The 25,368-nt window shown below is 48.4% G+C and overlaps 1 protein-coding gene across 4 annotated transcripts in view; it reads right to left on the reverse strand.

The window, feature by feature from the left end:
- The window catches only part of STAU2 (staufen double-stranded RNA binding protein 2), a 271,721-nt gene extending 246,553 nt beyond the window's left edge, over positions 1-25,168 (reverse strand). For all 4 annotated transcript variants that reach the window (XM_066578585.1, XM_066578583.1, XM_066578584.1 and 1 more), the window contains exon 1: positions 25,083-25,168. The gene's annotated coding sequence lies outside the window, so the exon portion shown is untranslated. The remainder of the gene's footprint in view (positions 1-25,082) is intronic.
- Between the last annotated feature and the right edge of the window lie 200 nt (positions 25,169-25,368).

Below are 25,368 nucleotides of genomic sequence, written 5' to 3' on the forward strand. Positions count from 1 at the left end.
TAGAAAGGGAAACAAAGCCGGAGGACCACCTCTAAAACAGAACCCCCTACGGTTTTTTTCCCGTCACCATGGAATATCCCCATTAGGTCACGGTGCCGTCCGCGGTGATGTGTTTTATACACTCCCCTGCTCCACCGTTCCTGCGCCGTCACCCGGTCTAGGTTGCATACGGTCATACATTCTGATCCTTCTGAGACCGCCATGCCTGCGCCTCCGCGTAGACGTCTTGCTCATCCGCCAATGGCATTCAAGTACCTATTCTATAGCTGGAGTAATCATGTCCGAGGTAAAATAATGCTTATGGTGCGATTATGAGAAAACGTCTACAAATGCACATTTTTAACTCTGCAGCCAAGACACATGCAAGTCTTCTCTAGGGAGGATATATGCAGGATCGCCATGGCAACTCGATATTACATCACTCCTACAAGACTGACCTGCTGCCTTGATGGATAAAACGCATACAAGAAGCTTTACTGAAAAAGCGCTCCTTCAATCCAGTATTTTACAGGCTGTACAGCAGAAGCACATGAATTCATCATTTCCTAGGTCGGTCCTGCGGAATGTAGTCATTTACTAATGGGAAGCTATGTGTCATAGCGGCTGGCGGGTGATCCCAGCGCACAGGACCCCCTCCTGCAGTATATTATATACGGGAAGGCGGCTGCCATACATAGGGAGCCATTATTGGTTTAGTGCTACTGCTTTATTTGAATGGCTGAAGTATGCATTTAAAGGGGTATTCTGGTCACTAAATGTTTTTTTAGGTTTTCACCCATCCACTAAGTGAAAAGTGATGGACTGCCTGGGGGAAGTGTACCACTTGCCCCTCTTCACTGGATAAAGCAGCTCTTAGCCAATCCGGCTTGAGCAAAGTCACATTCAGCGGAGCGCTGACTGCAAATGTGTGGAGGCGCTCCATTCAATGTATAAATGCTTGTACTGTCATACTTCTTGTTACCACTAGATGGCTCTGTTGTAGCAGAAACCAGGCGGAAGACTATAGCATCAGTGTGTGGCTGAAGCCACATGTAGTGCTGGGGAAGCTTGTCAAACTCTTGGCTGTAGATCCTGGTGAGCAAAATGGTATTGCAAGCCAGACCCTGCGGGGAGCAGTTTGGGGAAGACCGTGTGAGGTGCCTGAAGAACTGGCTCTTGGCCTATGCAATTATTGGGGTAAAGCCACACGATCCAGTGCCGCACATAGCCAAAACCCCGACTACTAGCGATGGCCAAAGGCTGCACGATTATACTGCATGCAGCCAGTCGCACCATGTGGCTTCACTTTTAGATCTTGGCTTGACCATTGTAAAACAGTTAGTAGTTGGAGGTCGGAAAGAATAACCTGGATGAGGAAACGCTGCACCCAAAAGGACTGGAACGGCCATCACAGTAAGTCCAGTAACTCATAACAAGAGATCCTAATGACAGTAAGGGGCTTAAAGGGGTTGTCCCGCGAAAGCAAGTGGGGTTCAGCACTTCTGTATGGCCATATTAATGCACTTTGTAATGTACATTGTGCATTAATTATGAGCCATACAGAAGTTATTCACTTACCTGTTCCGTTGCTAGCGTCCTCGTTTCCATGGAGCCGACTAATTTTCAGCGTCTAATCGCCCGATTAGACGCGCTTGCGCAGTCCGGTCTTCTGCTTTTCTGAATGGGGCCGCTCGTGCCGGAGAGCGGCTCCTTGTAGCTCCGCCCCGTCACGTGCCGATTCCAGCCAATCAGGAGGCTGGAATCGGCAATGGACAGCACAGAAGCCCTGCGGTCCACCGAGGGAGAAGATCCCGGCGACCATCTTCAACCGGTAAGTAAGAAGTCACCGGAGTGCGGGGATTAAGGTAAGCGCTGTGCGTTTTTTTTTTAAAGTCCCTGCATCGGGTTTGTCTCGCGCTGTTGAAAAAAAAAAAAAAACCCGTTTCGGCGCGGGACAACCCCTTTAAAGTCCCTTCTGACTTGGGAGAGGACAGTTAAGGATAGTCTGGGTGGACGGTTGCTACAGTGTTTTGGGCCAAAAGAACTTTCAGCCCTTTGAGGAACATTTGCAATACTGTCTAGTGAGTCATAAAAAGCGTATAAAGCGGATAATAAATCTGGCACAAGACGTGTATATAGAGTATCTCTCTGGAGGACCTATCCTGTCATTATACTAGCCATGGATTTGAATTGGCACTGTGTAATACCCAATTTCCCCTGTGGTGGCACTGCAGAGAAAGTGAACAGGTACCGCCAAGTTTCCCCAGAGATTGCAGCTGATCACTGGGCTCCAAACACAGTGACCCTCCCAATAGTGATTATCAAAAGTAGACAATTCCTGTTAGGCCTCATGTCCACGGGGAAAATCAAATCTGCTCCGGATTTGTAACGCGGATTTGGGCCGCGGATGCAGTGCGGATGAGCTTAAAATAGTATTTTATTGCATGCGGATGACACGCGGATGCGTTTTTTTTCACGCGTGTATGCACGCGGATGGCATTTTTGCATCTGCGCGTGAAAAAAAATGCAAGGCCACTGAAAAAGAAGCCAAACTTGTAATCCGCATGCAGATTTCACGCACCCAAATAAATGGCATTTAAGGCCTCCTTCCCACGAGCGTGACGGGCTCCGCAGCGTAATATTCCGCTGTGAAGCCCGTCACGGCGCCCCCCAGAGCCCCTATACTTACCTGCGGGAGATAGCGTGAAATCGCTTCCCCGCCCACCACCGCCGCGTCACCGCTCGTCACCGCTCGTCACCGCCCACCGCTCTCGCGTCACCAGCCGTGTCACGTGACGCGGCCGGACCGCGTCATTTGGCGTCATATGACGCTCGGCGGTGGGCGGGAAAGCGTTTTTTCACGCTATCTCCCGCTGGTTACAGCGGGAGATAGCGTGAATGGACGGCTTCCATTGACTGCAATGGAAGCCGTCAGTGCGTACAGCCCGTCCTCACCCGCAGAAAATAGAGCATGCTGCGGGTGAGGACGGGAGAAATCGCGGTGCGTAATTCCGCGGTGGAATTACGCATCGTGAGCATGGAGCTATTAGGTTCAATAGAACCTAATAGCTGCGTGCAACGCAGCGGATTTTCGCCGCGAATTACGCGGCGGAAATCCGTTCGTGGGAAGGAGGCCTAACACCCGCAGCGGATTTCCCGCACCCCATAGAGATCAATGGGGCCATCCGGAGCGTGATCCGCACCTAAATGGAGCATGTCCATTTTTTTTCATGCTCCATGATTTTTCTAATTCACATTTATTGACCATCCGCGGGTATTTAGCTACCCGCGGGTGGTCAATGCATTCCTATGGGGCGCGGATCCGCGCGCGGGTGATCCGCTGCGGATTTTAATTATTATTTTCCCCGTGGACATGAGGCCTTAGGCCTCATGTCCACGGGGAAAATCGGGCCCGCTACGGATTCTACATGTAGAATCTGCAGCGGGTCCCTCCTGCCCCGCGGACATGAGCGCCGAAAAGGAGAATAAATGAGAATAAACTTACCTCCGATCCGCTCCGTTTCTTCTCTTCGCCGCGGCGTCATCTTCTCTCGTCGCGGCCGGATCTTCATTCTTCGGCTCGGCGGATGTGCACGATGACGTCGGTGACGTGCCCCGCGCATGCGCCGGGCCGAAGCAAAATGATCCGGCCGCGGCTGAGAGAGGATGGCGCGGCGCCGAAGAGAAGAAACGGAGCGGGTAAGTAAAATATGATTTTTGTGTCCCGCGGATCCGGACGGCTTCCATAGGCTTCAATAGAAGCCCGCGGGAGCCGTCCCCGCGGGAGACCCGCATGAAAATGGAGCATGGTCCGGATTTTTTCATGCTCCATTTTTTTTTAAATCACTTTTATTGACGATCCGCGGGTATTTATCTACCCGCGGGTGGTCAATGCATCCCTATGGGGTGCGGATCCGCGCGCGGGAGAAGAGTTAAAATCCGCTGCGGATTTTAATTCTTCTTTTCCCCGTGGACATGAGCCCTTAGGGTTTAGCACTGCAGAATAGCACTTCCAAATAAAGATCGTTATTAACTGGAGGACTTCGAAGCCGGTCTCATCTACTCTTGTCCTATACTGTGCTACCTACATATAAAGGACATCTTCTGGTCAGTTCTATGTAGGGCAGGAACAGTACAATGCAGATTCCCGCCCCTGCAGTGTCAGAAGACTAAGGCATGAGAGAATCCATCGGGCACCGAGGACCGGCAGCCCCAACGGCACAGACCCCACGCCAGCGCCTGCTAGGGGAGCATTACTTTTATTTTTTTTATAAATGCAAGCGCTAGCTGCACTAACACTGCCAAAAATGTGGTACCTAGTTGTGCCACGTTTTCAGCACCGCTAAAACCGCTGCCCATTTCAGCCCTGCGTCGCCCAGTGAAAACGGCCAAAGATAGAACAAGCATCGCTGTCAGAGCGCAGCGTTTTGACTCTTGTGCGAGCAGCCCCCATAGAAATGAATGGGAGTCTTTGTACAGCGTCTAGCGCAGCGCTAAAAAGGCAGCACTAAACGTTGACCAAAACCATCTGTGTGAGGGCGGCCTCAGGTATTGTTACACACCGTGTATTGTACATTATTAGCTGCAGGTTTACATGCAGAAAATCTACAATGTATTATAGTAAAAGCTAAGAGATGAGACTTCAAGACCTCATTTACACACAAAAAGAGGAAAAACAATTGACAGCATAAAGGCCCATTTACACAGAGCAATCACTCAAAATTCACTCAAATGACAGTTTTGACTGATCATCTTTGCATAACTCTAAGTAGCTAATTTGCTACCTAAGAGTTATGTCGGTGGAGCGGACACTGCCGCGATCGCTCAGAGAAGAATGCAGCTGTTTGGTATATGCAAACAGCTACTTTGTTCTCGCCAGGATCCCCCTGAGCTGCTAGCTCTGAGAAACAGCAGGAGAGGTTTTCATCCCATCGGTGGGAAGCGGCCACTACGGCCCACCTCTTTGACTTGGAGCTCCGTTTTAAGCCAAACTTCAAAGAGTATTTATTCTGAAGCGCTGCAGTATTTCAGAGCACATAGGCATGCACATTGTGCCCATGTGTCTCGGGGTCATGCTGCCAGTGGTTCAGGTAGCATGAACCCAGTGATTAGCGCGCTTTAAAAGGAATGCATCACATTGCAGAAGGGCAATACCAGAGATGGCCTTCAGGGGGCTGGAGAGCAGATTTGCAAAGATAGATATGGCAGAGAAAGGGTGTAGCCCCCTTCTAAGAGTCTGGTCTGTTGCAGATCAAGCTGCTACCATGAGTCTGACAGGGAAGGACGCCCCCTAGATTGACATCCTGGTTAGATAAAGCTGATGGAGTTTTGCGCTGTTTAAGCCTAGTTAGAGAGGGCAAAAGCAGTATGTTATGCAGTGGCCAGACGGTCAGGAATGTGTTAATATGTACATGTGTACTGTGACGTATAACAGTGCGAAGATTATGTTACTTTTGCTGTCTTATGTTACCATAAGGCTGGGTTCCCACAGGGCGGAATCCTGCTGGAAATCGTGCGGTTTGACCACAGCCAAAAAAAAAAAAACTTTGCAAGATTTCCGCTCGGAAAGGCGCTGCTTCAAAACCCGCGGCACTCAGCTGCGGGTTTAGGAGTGACTTGGTCGCATGCTTTTCTGTTGCAGCCATAGAGGAGAGCAGAGCCGCACTGGAAAATTAAAATACAATTTGACATGCTGCGGCCGGGGAATCCGCACTGCAGGCTTTGCCATGACAGACAGGCTGTCCCGTGTGAACAAGATTTTTGACAACTCTCGTCCACGTGGCCGGTCAACACCGGGATTAGCGTCCGCAGGCGGATTTGCCGCAGCGAAATTCCGGACGGAATTTCCACGGCAAATCCACCCTATGTGAAGCCAACCCAATAAAGACAGATTTGTGGACTTTTACCAAACATCTGGTCTAGACATGGGTTGCTGAGGTGCGACCACCCATCTAGGTGGAGGAACGATGGTGATCCCGTGAGCTCAATAACCCCAAGTTGAAACACATGCATACTTTTTTTTTTTTTGCGCTATTTGTATTTTTTTTTTACTTGCCTCAGCTGCAGCGAACAACATGTAGAGATATGCTTTACAGCAGCCTCATGGGCCACAACAGACAGGAGCTGACCCATCTAGTGTAAGGAGGAGTGTTGTGGGCCTACTCAGACATGTGCAGAGCTGGCTGTGCAGGGAGGGGGAGGAGGTGAAATGTGAATATAAACCTATTGAGACTAGCCTTCCATTGTAATGTAGTTTGTGATCATGAGATGACTGGCGAGACGTTTTCTCTACAGAACAGGCAGTATTAGACTATTGTTAGGCTTAGGGTCCGTTTAGACCTGCCAATTTCTCGTGTGAATGAGCGAACAATGTCAGAGTTCGCTCATGCACATCGTTTACGCCACTCTCACATGCGTTCAGAAAACCATGCTAGAAAAACGCGACATTTTTGAATGCATGTCACAGCGTTTGACAGCGCTTTTTAACGCACCCCATCATTGCGATGGGTGATGAAGTGCGCTAAAGAGTGCCAAGACGTGCGAAAATAGCAGAGACAGCGCTCGAAAATTGTGGCACGTCTGCAAGGCCCCAATGGCGGTATTGTTCCGCGGCGCTCGGGACGCCGTGCTAGTCGCGGTACAACTTGGCATGTGTGAGAGTGGCTTTATACAGGCAGATACATCGTTGACTCGTTCAAGTTCATCATAGAAGTGACTGAGAACGCCGGAACGAGCGCCGCTTAAACCGAACAATTCATGAAGGAGCCAACGAGGATTTTATGCCCGCAGAAAATAAATAAAAAGCGAACGATCCATCGTGGGCGGAGTTCACACGGAACGATTAGCCTTCATTTGCACACATGTGGCGCTCATTAAAGGATTTGGGTATTGCAATGGCTGGGAGCAGATTGTTTTTGCACGACTTTCGTACACCGAGTACAGCAAAAAAAAAAAACAAACACGCAAATTTGCAAATACGCAAATTTCATTCCCTAAAGAGCTCAGAAATATGCTTACGCTTGCGTGAAAGGGCCCTTAGAGATAATACCGCTGATTATTCTATGCATCGGCTGTATGTATAATGCGAATACCTGCGGAGTGACATCTGGAAGAGTGATGACAACTATTACACTAATTAACATAATGATTACTTACTAATTCTTACAATTAAAGCTCCTTCTCTCGCACGCGGCTACACCTGCAGCTACAATAAATCACAGCAAGCTCGAACCTGAATCGCACTATTACTACGGCGCTCCGCCAGTGACGTCCGCAGAGCTGACAATCCACCGGATTACACCATCTGCTCGTGTGCAGGAGGAAAACTCCCACTGTCCCAAGGATGACAGGCGCAGGACGCGGCTGCTGCGCACGTATAGGCGTCAGGCGTCCGCCCGCTTCACACTGCAGTTACACGGCCGAGACCACATTACATATCGCAGCTCTGAAATTACGGCAGAGATCCCGGCACGGGAATTTTTGTGACACCCCCACCCAATTTGGGGGGAATTTCAAAGGAAATGGTGCAAAACTGAAATATCAAAAACATGCATTTTTTTTTTTTTTACGACATCACAATTTTAAGAACATTAAGAAAAAAAATAGGCTGCAGCACTAGGCCTCACGCAGGCGGGCGGATTTGCATCGCGGAATCCGGAGCGGGCGTCCGCCTCCAGATACCGCAGCAATAACGCTCCATGGAACACAATGGAAAAGGGATTCTTCCTGCACACAAGCGGAAAGCAATTGCGGTTTCCATTCGCAGGAGGAAACAAAATCCCAGCATGCTCTATTTTTGCGCAAATTCCGCAGGGACGGCTTCCATTGAAGTCAATGGAAGACATCCGTCTTGCGGCCCTTCTGCAATTGACATGGCGGAAAGGTCGCGGATTCTGCATAATCACCAGGTGATGACGCGAAAAAAGCAGGAGTTTAAAAAAAAAATAAAAATCTGTCTGCGCATGTCCGATGGCGAGCCGTGCGGACCATCCGCAGCGCAGAAAACGCAAAGAAACAACAGGTATGTGCGGACAGCGCTGCTGCCAGGGCCGGACTCCACATGCAGAATCCGACCCGCCTCTCTGCAGGCGGCCTTAGTAAAAACTTTCCCTTCTTTACAAAAACTCTGCTAAATCACAGACCGTTCTCAGCCTATTTTTTAATTACCTCATCAGACAGGATTATAATAAGAGGCGAGTTAACGAAGGTACCCATGTTACAGACCCCACCAACAAATGCTGCCCCCTGTAGGCCTCCATGCTTATATAAAAAAAAAATTTTTTTAAAAACTCCAATGTATTTTTTTTTACAGAACGGCACGAGAAGACATCGATTTTGTAAGCTGAGGGATTGGTAGAACCTAAGGAGATGCAAGCGAAGGGCGCCATTAACCAAGCGCCGTCAACCTACGACTAAAACCAAGTTCACATCCGCACTGCAACCGGCGGCCGGAGTTTCCGTTGCAGATCCGGTACAAAATACCGCATTTTAATCTGTAAAAATGCTAAACCCCATTCTAGTTAAAGGCGTCCGTTCGGCGCAATTCGCCTTTCAATAGAAGACGGATCTGTTCGGCCAGGGGATTCCCCTTTGCCGAACAGAAAAACAGAATCCCTGCCGCAGACGCGAAAGCGGCCTTGTCACGCTAATTGCTGGGCTGCATCTGCACTTGCAGGTTTAACCTGGCATGTCAGGAGATGGTGAGCGCTGGCAGCAGCCGCCTGCGCCCGTGTTATAGCAACCCAACGGTAAACATACTGACATCATAATTATCTGATATGGGCTCTTACACGCTTGCCTTTTTCTTGCACTTTTTTTTCACGCAATATCACTGTTTTTTTTTAACTCGAATGTCCATGGGATTTTCTAAAAGTATAAACACATTGCCCTAAAGTCACAAGTTTGTACTTTGCGATTTTAGTTCGATGCACTTTTAACATTAGAACGTCCCATGGACAATCGCGTTAAAAAAAACACAGCGATATCGCATGAAAAAAGTGTGCCGGCGCCCTCCGGCTGGGCTCGCACGGCGCAGAATTGCAGCGGAATCTCCGTGTGCGCTTTCTACAATCTTATCTCGGGATAAATAAGCCAACTGGAGATTCGCAAAAATCTCGTCCCCCTCGCTGTAGCCAAGCCGCGCCGAAATTGACATGCCGTGCGAAATTCAAAGTCGCGGCATGTCAATTTTATCGCCTCTTCTGCTGCAGCCATCTTTTCTCTCTATGGGGAAGAGCAGGCCGCAGAGAAATAAGTTGCTTGAAAGCCCGTGGGACTTCAAGCTGTGGAAATCTCGCGGAATGTCCGTGCGGCAGCCTTGGGGCTTATACCCACGAGCATTTTTTTTTTTAACGCTGCGATATCGCTGTATTTTTTTCCAAATGACAACCGGACTTTCTAATGTTAAAATTGCATCGCACAAAAACCGCAGAAGCGCAAACCTGCGATTGTTGCGTGTAGCGGTTTTAACATTAGAAAGTCCCATTGACATATGCCGTAAAAAAAAAAAAAAATGCAGCGATATCGCAGCGCTAAAAAGAAAAAAAAAAAAAAGGGAGAACGAACACCTTGAGATCGATGGGTTCTATTCTCTGCGTATTGTGCGCACAAACACGACCGTGAGAAGCCGCCCCAACAGCTTGGCCACCCGCAGTGAAGGCCAAACCCTGCGAAAACCCTAATTCCCCAAGTGCTGCCCTCTTAGATAGCCCCAAGTCAAAAAGGTGTGTGGCAAGTTTGATCCACCTCTGACTACCTGAGGGCTCCCGCACACTTGCGCTTTTTCTCACGTGCGCTTTTGCTGCATGAAGGTCAATCGGTTTTGCTAATGTTAAAAACGTTTGGTGATTTTTGCGCAATGCGTTTCTAACATTAGAAAGTCCTATTCACTTTCGCGTAAAAAAAAAAAACGCAGCAAAATTGCGTGAAAAAACAGGTGAGAAAAACGCACTGAATGAGAAGTTGGCGATTCCCAACAATGATTTGCCTGTGTTTAGGCTTAACGAGCGCTGACTACTGGTGATGAGATCGCCAACTCCTTCGCTTGGGCACACGAGAATCGCCAGGTTCTCCTTTGGTGTAAAAGGACCAGTACCGTTGCCGCAGTTCTCCTGCGGTCTACATAGTCCTCTCGTTCTATCGGATCAATTCTTGTGTTCTGCTGATCGTACGGGGGAGAGTACTAGACCCTAATGTCAAGCCAATGGGACATTTAGGAGCAGGGGACACATGGGATCCAGGCGTTAAATGGGTGGGGTGTTCCCTCTATTATGAGGGCGCTTGTGTAACTCACCTGTGCCGAGATGTCATGATAGGGTCAAGCAGGAAATCCTTGAGCACTGTCCGGAACATCTACCTGGAGGTCAGGTGGCTTGGTGAGGGCGCTGGTTTTGCTGTCCAGCGGCTGTCGGGAAGATCCAGATATTGACTGAAGCCGACGGTGAAAAATGGCTGAAGCGGTGCTTGGCGCCACCCCCCTTTCCCTGTAGGACAGCCCTGGAGCGGACGCTGTAAGGCGCGGGAATGTTGAAGAGGTCCGTGACTGAGAAGTAGTAATAGTGCTGGAAAGAACCAAGAGAGAACGGAGGCGCTACTCCCTACCAACGCTGCCCGCAAGAAGCGTGGCAGTGACAAAGGCCCAAAGTGCTGCCCATCTACATATTCTGGGCTGTCAAGCGGAGGTCCGAGTCCCCCCTGGGAGGCCGCTTCTGTTAGACCCAGTTTAGAGAGGGGAGCAGATGTTAGTCAGGTGTCGATATGTTGAAATAACCCATGAAGTTTTAGAACTGCTGTCCTCATGGCCGTGAGCAAAACAGCTGGCGACAAAGTCCAATAAAAAGGTCGATGACCAGGAGGCCGAGCAGCGGAGGAAAGCGCCTGTGAAATCATTTTTTTGTATCTGGTTTGAAAACAGGTCGGGGTCACTAATTTTGGGGTGCCGAGGTCAGTGGGAGAATCAGATTCTAAACATCCCATCTCTGAGATACACAGCACTATTACATGGATGATAATACGGTATTGTCAAATAGTCGACTTTTAAATATAAAAAACACTCAGAACTCAATAATGTTTTTCTGTTAATGTATCTGTGAATGAAACTCAAAGAATACCGATATCCTGAGATAGGAATGAAGAGAACTGCTTCATGCAGATTACAGCAAACACTAAACAGCAGTACAGATAGGCTCATGACGGTAACCTTCCTGCTCAACTATATTGTTCTGCCATCTAGTGACCATTTCTAGAACTTCATCCACTGTGTATTACATTCGAATAAAGAGTTTAGCTTCACCAGAAAATGAGCACAAACACAAAAACCTTTAAAAAAAAAAACTGAAAAAAATCTAAAATTACATTAAAACCTTATGTGATACATCATTTCTAAAGGTAAATTCAGATTTTACACCCAATAATCCATAAGAATTGACATATCGCACACCAGATGCAAAAATGGTATTGAGCAGTGTAATTGGCTACAAGCCTTTTGTATATTTTCGGCTGTTTTGTCACAGGTCGGCGCTTCCGGGTTATTTGACGGTATCAACATCATTTTAGAGGATCATCATAATTTTGGCGGCCCTTCTTAATATTCGTATGACTAAATATTTTGCCAAAAATTAGCAGTTCATCCTAACGTTACGGTCAAGGATGGCGGCCTGACTTTTATAAATGCGTCTGCTACGCCTTTAACCCTTTCCAATCCACTGTCTGACCTCTGAAGACATTATGATTTGAGGCTGTACAGCTCCGATGTTGGAAGACGTCCTTCGGGGTTCTCTTACTGTATATTGCCAGCCTCTCTGCCGTCGGAGCCTATCCAACGTGTCACCTCATGCAGTACTGGCTTTAGCCAGCAGATAGCACCATTGTATAATGGCAGAAAAAGAGTAAGCCCCCTAGGAAAATCCGGATACAAATTGGATTGGAAAGGGTTAATATAAGGGATTACAGAATTGTATATACTGCCATGAATGCTTCTTTTGTAGTGGGACACATCATGCTGCGGCGTTTTAAAAGAGTTGCTCAGCTAAATGTCCAGGCCTCTGGTAGAGAGTTTTTACCCAAAAACCTTGATAGCAGTGAGGCGTCCAAGAATGCTTTCCTGGATAGAAGTCTATGCCGCCCGCCTGAAGGCTAATTAGTGCGGGTTTTTTGTTCCTGAGTTTATAAGTTCAGGTTGTTCATGAATTAATCATTTAAAGCCTGGACATGCATCATGACGTGGCTGAGGGCCGTGTTGTTGGCCCTTTTGATAGTCTAAATTTGGTAATAGGGGGACTATCTCCACTATCACTAGCGGTTGTCCCGAAAGAGGATCCGGATAATTTTCGTATTCTTCATCATTTATCCCACCCCACTAATTTGTCAGTTGATGGTGATATTGATAATAATTTATCATGCTTCCTTTGATTCTGCACTGGTTTTGTTAAAGCGCTCAACTCAGAATGCCTTATTAGCCAAAGCGGCTATCGAATGCGCTTTTCGCCTTTTACCTGTCCCCCTCTGGCTAGAATTCTTTAGGTTTCCAGTTTGGAGGGAAGTTTCACTTTGCCTCCCTGTAGGGATTTTCTTTATCCTGTTTTTACTTTGAAGTCTCGTCTTTCAAGAGCGAGTTGCGGCACGCGGGTTTCCATCAGTTGGCATCATGCGCTATTTGGATGATTTTTTGTTTATTGGTCGTCCAGATACCGCTGTATAATGGAGTGTAAAATTGCTGAATTTTTTGGTGTCCCTCTGGCACATGAGAAAACCGCTTTCCCCATGTCCTTTTTTGGCATTATTAGGCATTACTATTAAAACTGTTTTTTCCACAAAAATAAGACTTTGTCGTTAATTTTCGCCCCAAAAGAGGTACAGGGTCTTATTTTCCGGGGTGTCTTATACTTACCTAGCAGTCGCCGTCTGGGTCCCTCCCACTGGCCACAGGCAGGCTACCGCGTAGTTTTCAATGCCGACAGAGCATCTCTTGCCAGTGACAGGGCTTGAATTCCTCCGCCCCAGCAGGCGATTGCCCTGATTGGTTCACAAGCGCCGCCTCAGCCAATCACAGCCATTGAATTAGGTCACTCAATGAATTTCTGCGATTGGCTAATCGAGCGCTGCATGAGCCAATCAGACCAATGGCTCGCTGGAGGCGGGGTATTCAAACCCCGTCATCAGCAAGAGATGCTCTGTTGGCGTTGAAAACTGCACAGAAGCCTGCCGGAGCACCGGTGGGAGGGCCCCAGACGGCGCCTGCTAGGCGAGTATTTTTATTTATTTTTTTAATGTAGTGTAGCTAGGGCTTATATTTCATATATAAGGAGGGAAAAGAAAACAAACGCAGAATGTTCTATCTTTGCGCCGATTCTACGCAGACAGCTTCCGTGGAAGTCAATGAAAGCCATCTGACCCACGACCCTTCCGCAATTGACACGGGAAAAGCAGGGGTTTAAAGGGGGGAAAAATTTGTACAGCGCATGTCCAACGGCGAGCCGAGCGGACCATCCACAGTGCAGAGAAGCAGAAGTGACAGGTACGCGCGGATTAATGCTGGGCACAGGGCATGCGAAATCCAACCCGGTCATGTGCAGCCGGCCTAAAGGCTATAGATGTAAAGCGTCTGGGCCTGATCGCCGGGATCCCATTTATTAGCTGAATTAGTATCTGTCTTGCCTTTGCTTCTCAGAATATGAAGCATTGTTGTTTCATTGCGCCCTTTTATTGGCTTTTTTTTGTGCTCTTCCCGTTGGTTCTAGTTGAGGTCCGAGGTGTCTGTCTCCTCCATTACTGTCAAATGTGAGTTTTGGCGAAGGTTGTGTTAAATTATTGCTGCGTCCATCTAAAACGGATAGCTCGGGTCGAGGCGTTCGGATTCGGGTGAACAGTTTGGTTAACTCAGATCTATGTGCGGTTCATAGTTTATTGCTTTTGGTGAATCTCAGCCCTTATGTAGCGGACCTCTAGTAATTCATGCTGATGGATCTTTTTTCCCTTTTTCAGTTTATTACAGTTTAAAAGAAATCTTTCGTTTTATTGGGATGAAGTTACTCCGCTTTCATTCAGGATCGCGGCCACTAGTGAAGGACCAATAGGAAAGATGGGATTCGACGCGTTTTAGGCTGTATGTTCAGCCAAAACTGCTAATTATATTGCTCTGCGACACCTAAAAAAGGGAAGATGTCTGGATAAATGAGTCCTAACTTTGTTTTTTGGGCCCGGAGCAGGGCTTCAGAGTGAAGCTACACTGAGAATCTGTACTGGATGGCTCTAGAGAGTCACATTTTTTTGGGAAGAGGTTCGAGATTTAAAATGGGGATAGATTAATAGCCGAGATTACAGGTTAGAGGGGGGTTTGGCCCGGAACTGACATCTGAGTTTTGCACGCAGGAGGTAATGAGATTTGGAAAATACCGTTGAGATGATTTAGGATACCTACACACAGGAGAGCGCGATATCGGGCCATGAAACTGGGCTGGATATCACGCTTGTGAACGCGCAATTTACCCACAGATGCAAGACGTTTTTCAGGCAAAAAGAGCCTTGCATCACATCTGTGAAGTTCCAATCCTCTTGCAAGTTTCATGCTCCCTAGAGGATCAGATTGGTCTCCCAATGCCCAAAAAGTGAGGCCATGCCACAATTTATATCACTCATGTACCAAACCATCATGGTTCCATTCAATAGAGTTCATATGCATCCAAGATTTTCCCGGCAGTTAAAAAAAAAAATATATATCAAGTGAAAAAAAAAAACCTGCGAGAAAAATCACAAGTGTCATTGATATTCTTGCGAGAAAAATCTGCGCCAACGCTAAAAAATCACGGTAAAAAAGTTGGGATTTTGCCGTGATTTTCTCGTGGCAATATCGCAATCGACTGTGTGAAGGAGATCTCAGGAAACGAAGAGAAAACTCGTAGATTTACGGTGCTTGATCATGGGCTTTAATTCTGGCCAATGGTAAAAAGACGGCGCAGGATTAAAGCTCCTGCAATCTAACAGCATCAGGTCGTTAGTCACAGCCAAGGACCCGGAGGAGAAGGCAGAAGCGTTTTTTTTAACCGGGCTACATAGCGCTGAATGAGAGCTGTGTAGGGAAATGATAAAAGTGGAAATGTCTCATAGATACATATATCAAATTGGGTCCCTTCCTGACTTCTATTTCATTGAGGAGATTAGAAAATAATTGAACAAGGCAATTGAAAACTTTTTGCCATCCTGTGGAGACTTTACTTTTCACCACTTTTAGTTAGCGGAGTTTTTACCCGGCTTTTACAGAAGCGACTGTCCATTTATCAGACATCAGATATAGTTAGTGTCCATCTTCAAACTATAAATCAGAAGGCTGCCATGCCGGGTGGGCCGGGTCATCGCTGAGGTCACGGCTGGCGGCGAGTTGTCACCCGGATCACGCAGGTGGACATGGTTTCCAACAGTTTTGTGCAGTTTTGGACTTGACAGAACTGAGTCTGAAGGAATAGAAGTCTCTGAACAGGGCTTAAATGTTGGCGATTTATGTAAATGCACATTTATTGCATACCAATTAAAGCTGGGTGACCCTGTAAATAAATACAGCAGCCCTTTAGAACTCAAATTGTGTGTTTATTACTGATTATTAGTATTTTATTATTCTTGTGTCGTGACGCATTGGATTCCATGTAAGGCCAATGGGACATGTAGGAGCAGAGGCCACATAGAACACGGGCGTTAAACGGTTAATATGGTTCGTTTTTTTTCTTTATTAGGCCTCATTTCCACGGGCACAATTGAATTGCGGATGATCCGCAGTTCAATATGCCCATAGACATTCATTGGGCATCCGCAGGTAATTAAATACCTGCGGATGTCATTTTTTCCCCGGTGTGCGTATCGCACATGCGGGAAAACATGCATAGAATGCTGCATTTTCTGCGCTTTCCCGCACAGACAGCTTCCATTGAAGTCAATGGAAGCAGTCTGATCCACGACAGCGGACAGTGTATCCGTGCTGCAGATCCGCGGGGAAGCGGGAGATTCAGAAAAAAGAAAAAAAAGCATGGCGCATTCGGGCAGCACATGCCAAGCGCATCCGCCGTGCAGAAGAAAAAAGATCCAGATGCAACGGAGAAGACCCGCACGTTAGCCGGTCAGGTGAGTAAATGTCTTTTTAGGCCTCATGGCTGCGGGCACGGGTGAAATCTGCTGCGGCATTCAACACTTGGAAACCGTGCGTGCCCGTGGACATGAGGCCTACGGCCGGCTTCACAGCCCAATATCACCATCGCAATCCATGTGAAACCCCTGGATGCAAGGCGTTTAAATTTCTGGCCAGTATGAAGGAGCCCTTAAGAGGCCGTTTGTGTAACACCTATGAGACATCATTTCAGGGTCAGCTGAGGAATCCTTGAGCACTTTCTAGAACATCTGCCTGGAGAATCAGGTGGCTTGGTGACAGCGCTGGATTAGCTGTCCAGCGGCTGGCGGCAAGATCTGGAGCCTATAGAAAGAGAAGCGGGACCCTGGCATCCAGCTGTTAGTTGAGGACTGGACATTTACCCGCCCTCCCTAAATTAGGCTATAGTGGGGGAATTGGTTGAGGCGGGTTGTTGCCCGCTTCACGAGGGTGGACATGGTTTCAATACTTTAATTCAATTTTGGACTTGGCAGACTTGAGTCTGTATGACCAAGTGTCATGACAAGAGGATTTATACAGTACCGATTCGTTTATTGAACATTACTTTAAGTTGGTAACCCTTTAAATAAATGCTGCAGCCTTATAGAAATCAAAGGGGTTTGTGTCGTTTATTACGGACTATTGTCTTTTATATTATTCATGTCATGATGCATAGCATCACATGAAGGGAGGCTCTAGTGCCCTGTTGTACCGTCTCTAGTACCCTGTTGTACCGCCTCTAGCTTGGATACAAGATGTGATACAGGCGGGCATGGAGGCTCCAGTACCCTGTTGTACCGCCTCTAGCTTGGATACAAGATGTGATATGGGTAGTATGGGGGCTGTAGTACTCTGTTGTACCGCCTCTAGCTTGGATACAAGATGTGATACAGACAGGCATGGAGGCTCTAGTAGTCTGTTGTACTGCCTCTAGCTTGGATACAAGATGTGATATGGGCAGGCATGGAGGCTCTAGTACCCTGTTGTACCGCCTCTAGCTTGGATACAAGATGTGATACAGACAGGCATGGAGGCTCTAGTAGTCTGTTGTACCGCCTCTAGCTTGGATACAAGATGTGATACAGGCGGGCATGGAGGCTCTAGTACCCTGTTGTACCGCCTCAAGCTTGGATACAAGATGTGATATGGGCAGGCATGGAGGCTCTAGTATCCTGTTGTACCACCTCTAGCTTGGATACAAGATGTGATACAGACAGGCATGGAGGCTCTAGTAGTCTGTTGTACCGCCTCTAGCTTGGATACAAGATGTGATATGGGCAGGCATGGAGGCTCTAGTACCCTGTTGTACCGCCTCTAGCTTGGATACAAGATGTGATATGGACAGGCATGGAGGCTCTAGTACCCTGTTGTACCGCCTCAAGCTTGGATACAAGATGTGATATGGACAGGCATGGAGGCTCTAGTACCCTGTTGTACTGCCTCAAGCTTGGATACAAGATGTGATACAGGCAGGCATGGAGGCTCTAGTACCCTGTTATGCCGCCTCAAGCTTGGATACAAGATGTGATACAGGTGGGCATGGAGGCTCTAGTACCCTGTTGTACCACCTCTAGCTTGGATACAAGATTACAAGATGTGATACAGGTGAGCATGGAGGCTCTAGTACCCTGTTGTACCACCTCTAGCTTGGATACAAGATGTGATACAGGCGGGCATGGAGGCTCCAGTACCCTGTTGTGCCGCCTCAAGCTTGGATACAAGATGTGATACAGGTGGGCATGGAGGCTCTAGTGCCCTGTTGTACCGCCTCTAGCTTGGATACAAGATGTGATACAGGTGAGCATGGAGGCTCTAGTACCCTGTTGTACCGCCTCTAGCTTGGATACAAGATGTGATACAGGCGGGCATGGAGGCTCTAGTGCCCTGTTGTACCGCCTCTAGCTTGGATACAAGATGTGATACGGGTGGGCATGGAGGCTCCAGTACCCTGTTGTACCACCTCTAGCTTGGATACAAGATGTGATACGGGTGGGCATTTAGGCTCTAGTACCCTGTTGTACCGCCTCTAGCTTGGATACAAGATGTGATACAGGTGGGCATGGAGGCTCTACTACCCTGTTGTATTCCCTTTAGATTGGGTACAAGATGTGATATGGGAGGCGGAGCCATACATGTTCTGTATGATGCGAACACGGCCGTCATCAGCACCAAAACTAAACCCAGATTTGTCACTGAAGAGAACCCACTTCCACTCCTTAGTGTCCAGTTTCATCGTTCACAACACTACTGCAAACAGAGGCGGCTGTGGGTATCAAAAGCATGTAATGGGTGCAGTAAAACCAAATATCCTAAAGCCAAGCACCTGTCTCTGCACAGCAAACAATGAATCAGTTGGAGCTGCTCATGCTTGTCGGACAATCAGATGCTCCTCTCTACTGGTGGTCTGTAGGGGGCGTCCTGAGCCTGGTCACCTTGTGTGTCCTCACACATCCACTGGACCCAGCACCTCCTAACAGTCTGGTCAGAACGGCTGGTGGGGGGACGATTCATGGATATGACCACCCAGCTCCTCACATCCCAATAATGCGCCCCTCTCAGACTCTGGTAACGGGGGTGAAATCTCTTCTCTGTGTTGTAGAGGTGTCTAGTGGTCAACAAGCGCTACACAAGCGGAAGAAGAGGTCACTACACACAAGGAGCCTCCGAGAGCCTCTTATAGGCCAAGAGGGGGGAACCACCTGTAGGGCCTCCAGTGACAAGACCGTCCATCTAATCACCACAACTCATCATTCACAGATCTGCCTGAGATGGAACTGCATGCCGGGCTTTGCGGCACAACGACAACTTCTTCTTGGGGAAGGATTGCTGTTTGCTTTTAAAAGAACGCACCATAGAAACATCTGACGGGAAGATCTCAAAATTCTGAAGCGGCAAACTGTGAAAACCAATGATCTGAAGCTTTCATTTGGACAGTCGTTGGACTGAATTCTGGCCTCTTTCACACGGGCGACAAAAATCACACGATTTTCTCACAATGCTACAAATCACGTTTGTGAAGCCGATGCTTCCCAACGGGTTCCTTCATATTAGCAATATTTTGTAGGCTGCTACATTGCGAGAGAAAAAAAATCGTGACCTGCTGAATATTGCCATGATTTGCGCTGTTTTGTAGCCCATGTTTCCCTAAGAAGGCTTCCTTTGTGTTGGATCGCATGAAGTCATGTTTTTCAACTTTAACAGTAGGAAGTCCTATTTTTTCCCCTAAAATAAGCCTAACAGGCGCTGTCCGCTCCGCCGCACTTCTCCTCCCGAAGCTCCGCTGCACTTGTTTGCAGTCTTCAGCCGCCGCTTTCTGGTTAGGGGATTCATAAATCCCGCCTCCAGGAAGCAGCGTCTCAGCTCAGCCAATCAATGCAGCGCTCGATGAGCCAATCACAGACATTGTATTAAATGGCTGTGATTGGTTCATCAAGCGCTGCATTGATTGTTTCTCAAGCAAAACGGCTCAGCCAATCAGAGCCAGGGCTTCTTGGAGGCGGGAGTTGTGAACTGCCTACCTAAAGACTGCAAACCAGTGCAGCGGAGCTTCAGTGGGAAAAGTGCGGTGGAGATGACAGCGCCTGTTAGGTAATGTTTTTGGGTTTTATTTGTTAATGCAGCTAGGCCTTATCTTTGGGTTAGGGCTTATATTTCAACCCCCCCCCCCCCACACACACACACACACACACCCCCAAAAAAATCCCAGCAAAAGAATGTGACAGTCGCAATAACTCTGCGATTTTCTCACAGCGGTATCTCTGTCGCCCATGTGGAAGGGGCCTTACAGAATGTTCACGTCTCTTAATAAAATTAGTGCATTTTAAACGGTTATAAAATTAGAAAATTAAATCTACACCCACTATGAGCGGGCGCAAATCGGGGTGAAAACGTGCGCCACTTTCTGGTTTTAGTATTATTAACTATCTAAAAAGTGTCGACTACTTTTCATGGTTCAGAGCCTTCACTTTTCTCAGTACCTTTGAAAGCTGGCAAGCGCCACAAAAAAAGTGCAAGTTACACCTTTCTGACCAACTTCCAACTGTCTGGAGTTCCGTTTACTCCAAAAACTAGTTTAAGGCCTCGCTCACACTCGAGCGCAACATTGATGAGGAGCGCTAAACACCCAAAGATAGAACAGACTCCGTTCGAAAACCGCGGTGCTGTCTGAGAGGCCCATCGAAAACAATGGCAGCCTCTGACAGCGCTCAAATTGAAGCGCTAAATGCTGAAAAAAAATTGTCTCAGTAAGGCCGAAACGTGCGCAATTGGGAGGAAACCTAAAGAACACCAGAGGCGCCGTAACAAATATGTAACTACAATATCTGGATAGGGAGAATTTTTTAAAATTATTCCAATAAAAAAAAAAGTTTGGCGCGCTCAGAGGAAGGAAATATTTAAGAGGAACCCGTTACCTCCCTGCAGCACTATGAACTTATGGTGCTATTCTGTTGGGTGACCGGGAGTCGGGGATGCTTTTTTTTTATACTCCCCTCCCGGTTCCTGCAGTGCCCCCCCTCTGAAGATCGCACGGCGCACAGCAATACGACTCTCTTCAGATTGCTGCGAGTTCGCTCTCCCATAGATCTGCATGCAAAGCCAATCCGAAAGATTTTTAAAAAGTCAGATTTCTGTGCGCTGCACGATCTTCAGAGGGGGCAGTGTGGGAACCAGGGGGTTGGTGATAAAAAAAATAGACACAACATCACCTGACAGGCGCTGTGCGCTCCGCGCACACATCTCCTCCGCAGCTGCGGCAGACTTGCTTGTAGTTTTCCTCCAGCAGTTCCTGGTTTGGAGGTTCAAAATCCCCGTCTCCAGGAAGCATTGGCTCCAATTGGTTCTCGAGCTGCGCAGCTCACCTAATCATTGCAGAGCTCAATGAACAAATCACAGCCATTCAATGCGATGCCTGTGATTGTGGTTCATCGAGCTCTGCAGTGATTGGCTGAGCTGTGGCCCCTGAGAACCAATCAGAGCAGGCGCTTCCTTGAGGCGAAGCAAAGGAGACGCGCAGCGGAGCCGACAGCACCTGTTAGGTAATGTATTGTTTTGGGTTTTTTTTTTTAATGCAGATTAGGTTTATTTTCAGGGTAGGGCTTAAATTTCAAGCCCCCTAAAAATCGCAACAAAAGAGCGACACAAAATCGCGATATTGCAGAGATGCGATATCGCTGCCGCCCGTGTGAAGGAGTCCTTATCCTGTCACCATACTTCTAGGTCCAGCTTAGTACCAAGAACTCAACTATAAACTTCTCTCCTTAAGGCCTCGTTCACACGGGCAACAAAGTGGCGCGGATCTGTCGCGTTGCTATAATGCTACAAATCGCATGTATGTGAAGCCCATGGTTTCCTATGGGTTACTTCACACATGTGATGTTTTGCAGGATCCAACATTCTGACACAAAAACCTTGTGGGTCCGGTGATATGCACGCGACTCGTGAGGTTTTGCAGCCCATGTTTCCCTATGAAGCCTTCCTCTCTGTTGCATTGCACGAAAACGCGGTTTTTATGCGGCAGGATGCAACTTTGGCAGTAGGAAATCCTACTGTCAAAGCTATAATCTAAGCCCTGGCTGCAGGAAAAAAATAATACACATATATCACCTTAGACACGCTCTACGCCGCCGCAACTTCTCCCCGGGTCCCGGCACTGTTTCTCTTCATCATCTTCTGGCCGGAGATTGAAAAGTCCCCGCCTCCTGGAAGCACTGACTGATTGGCTAAGCGTCAGCGAATCAGAGCCAGCGCTCGATGAATGTCTGTGAGTGGTTCAATCACAGCCACCCATCGAGCACTGGCTTTGATTGGCTAAGCGTCAGCCAATCACAGCAAGCGCTTCCAGGAGGCGGGGACTTTCAATCCCCAGCCAGAAGATCAGGAGGAGAAACAGTGTCAGGGGACCCATGGAGAAGCTGCATCGGCATCGGAGAGCGCTTCTAAGGTGATGTATGTGTATTATTTTTACTTCCGGGAATATTTTAAGCCCCCCTCTTCTTCCCCCCCCCCAAAAAAAATCCTTGCATGTGGTGCTACAAAGTCGCGGTATCACCTCGAGAAACTGCAAGACCAGCAATATAATATCGCTTGTGTGAACGAGGCTTAACGGTACAGAACGTGGATCGCAAGTGGACAAAATGTTCTCCAGCCCCCAAACATTTGCTGGAGATGCTCCTTCTTACGTACATGGTGGTCCTGCCCCCCTACTCCTGCCTACGTAAATAGCCTATACAATACAGTGTTTAACTCCTCCTTGACCTTCTCCCCAGAAACAGCTCTCCTTACACTGCTAACAGGCTCTCTGGCAAGGACCAAAGCAAGTCCACGCCGACTCTTTCTCCTGGCCATGCGTCAACTTATCCCTAAACTATGGAACCCCGGTCAATCAGCTATCGATGACCCACACCCGGAGGATAGATCATCAGTAGTATTTGGTGTGGAAACCCCCTTTAAATACAGACACTCTTTGCCGGACAACCCCTCATTGTAAGACGACGCCTTTAGCGAGTCTTTACAGCCAAGAAACTCTACAAGTAATTATCTGCCCCCGCAACGATGTACCTGGTAACAAAGGAGACACAGTACGCACGAGGACCGCCCATTTAACGGCCATTGTTCCCAAGTCAGCTGAACCCTAAGGCTGGGTTCACACAGGGCGTAATCCCGTCGGAAATCTCGCGGTTTGGCCGCAGCAAAAACCGCGAGATTTCCGCCGGGAGAACCGCCGTGGTTTAAGCCGCGGCGGCTTTGAAGCGGCCCGGCGCTCGCTTTTCCGTTGCGGCCAGCGCTCCATAGAGGAGCTTTTCCGCTGCGGTTTCAGCCGGACTTACCGCAGCGGATTGGCCGTCCCGTGTGGACGAGATTTCTGAGAAATCTCGTCCACATGGCTGGCTAATCCCGAGATTAGCGGCCGTGGGCGGATTTGCCGCGGCAAATCCGCCCTGTGTGAACCCAGGCTAAGTGGTTTCCCCGTTTACAGTATATCCAATGTAAATATCCCATAGGTGAGATGACCCAGCTTTTGGTCCCCCCGCCTAATGGAAGAATTTCGCGCCATCTAGTCGTAGAATGAATGCTGCGCGGTTATGGCCAACCATCTGCGTCCATAAAACATGCTTGACCGTTCCCTTAACTCACCGAGCCGTGACTGAAGAGCGATGCACCGTCACCGCGCCATCGCTATCCGCCTCACCGTGCAGAACGGGGTCGGGGATATCCTGTAGATGCGCAATATATGTCCTCGAGGTAATTGTCTTATCGTAGACAAGACTTGTCTGGCCAACACAACACTGGATCATGAATGTATAGGAACAGAGTACTAATAAAGTTACAGAAGTCAAAAAAAAAAAAACAAATGTCCTACAACTCGCCAAAAAACACAAATTTCAGACAGCGACTCATGGAACACAACTTACAGCCAGATTCCAAATGCACCGCAACAATGTGAGTTTTGTCCCGGGAGAGGGGAATATTTACCTGCTTCCCCCCCCCCCCCCCCCCCTCTCCTGCACCTCCGGTCCCATTTTTGGCTATTCAAAATGGCCGCCTCAATCTTCTGACTAACTAATGTACTGCTCTCTTACTGGCCAGTGTTGAGCATGTCAGAAGCTCTGGCCTATCAGAGAGCAGGTAGAGAGCATTAGTAGTCTAACACTAGCAGTACACTGTGGGCATTAGGTAGTCTGAAGATTGTTGGCAGATCAGAGGGACAACCGAAAATATCAACTGTAAGGGATATCCCTCCGCCGCTCAGGACACGGGCCTGACACTGGAGGGGATATCCCTCCGCCGCTCAGGACACGGGCCTGACACTGGAGGGGATATCCCTCCGCCGCTCAGGACACGGGCCTGAAACTGGAGGGTCACTTAAAGGACTTGTCCAGAGTTAGAAAAACATGTCCGCTTTTCTCCAAACACAGCGCCACCCTCGTCCGTGGGTTGTGTCTGGAATTGCAGCTCGCCTCTTATTCACTTCAATGGAAAAACGCAGTCAAATTACTGTTGGGACGGTCAACTCTTCCCCGACTTCGTCACACTCGCCTGCATGGTGCCGTTCCTCCATTACTCCTCCTGAAATAACTAAACTGACAACTGGGTGTGACCAGTTGGGGTGTGTCCCTACACAATCCAAGGCTGGCTTCCCAAAAGTACAATTGCGCCCGCCTCAGTGCAACCTTTTTTGTGTGCGCATCGGCGTAGATCGCTGTACGTTTTCCGCCCGCATGCATGTTCATTCGCTGGCGGCAAAAGAACGCAAAATGGTTCAACAGTTCCAGGTGTGTACGTTTTTCCAGCAGCATTCCGCCCTGTTTGGCGCCTCTCCGCCCACATTTGCGCGCTCTCTATTGACGGCGTCTACGGGGACCTTCGATGCGCAAAAGATAGAATACGCTCTAAAATGCGCGTGCAAAATCCACGTAGGTGAACGAACCTCCGTCTATTCGCCGCGCGCAAATTGTCACTCCCAGTTGTCAATTTATTCATACGTTTCTAGGAGGAATATGGCGGCGATAGGAGAACACAACGGAATTGGGGGAATTCCCAAGTATTTACTAAAATAGTCGTATCCGGCGGCAGAGGTGGGCGGCGAATTGGAAGAGGGCCGGCCTAAACGATGGCGCCTGTATAGTAGCGCGGCGGCCGTGTAGCCCGGTATAGCGGTACATTGCGTTATAGCGTGTCGCCTGCACACGGGTACATATGATGCGTGTACATATATATATATATACTATGCACTGGATCACATGATGCAGCAGTCTGGGGCTGCCCAGGGTGGCATGCAGACATGAGATATATATATACACCCTGGGCACACATGACATCACAGCAGCCTCTACTCCCTGCATGCTCTGCATGTGCCTTAGGATGCACTGGGTACCTGAGCCCTGGGAGGATGCCTTACTGATCCCCGCTGCTGCACACACTACTATGTCGCCTGGGTGTCACGACAATCGCCAGGTATCGTGCCGACAGTTACCTGGCTGTCCCGGGCCGGGCTGCTCACACCTCCAACATTGACAAACACTAAAGAGAATGAGCGTCCACGCACCGCCCCCTCCCCTGACAGCGGCTGCACGGACCAAGGCGCGGCCAGGGGGGGGAGACCTCGACACATCTGTATCCTCCTCTCCCAGCAGCTCGCTCTTCGGCCATACTGGATAGCACAGATAGCGGATGGGAATGTATTGAGAATTCATGCTTTAATCTCCTCTCACGCACGACGTATCCCCTGGTAATTTTAGTGAATACAAGTGAACTGCGTC

Source organism: Eleutherodactylus coqui, chromosome 9, assembly GCF_035609145.1.
Source record: "Eleutherodactylus coqui strain aEleCoq1 chromosome 9, aEleCoq1.hap1, whole genome shotgun sequence".
Classification (NCBI taxonomy): domain Eukaryota; kingdom Metazoa; phylum Chordata; class Amphibia; order Anura; family Eleutherodactylidae; genus Eleutherodactylus; species Eleutherodactylus coqui.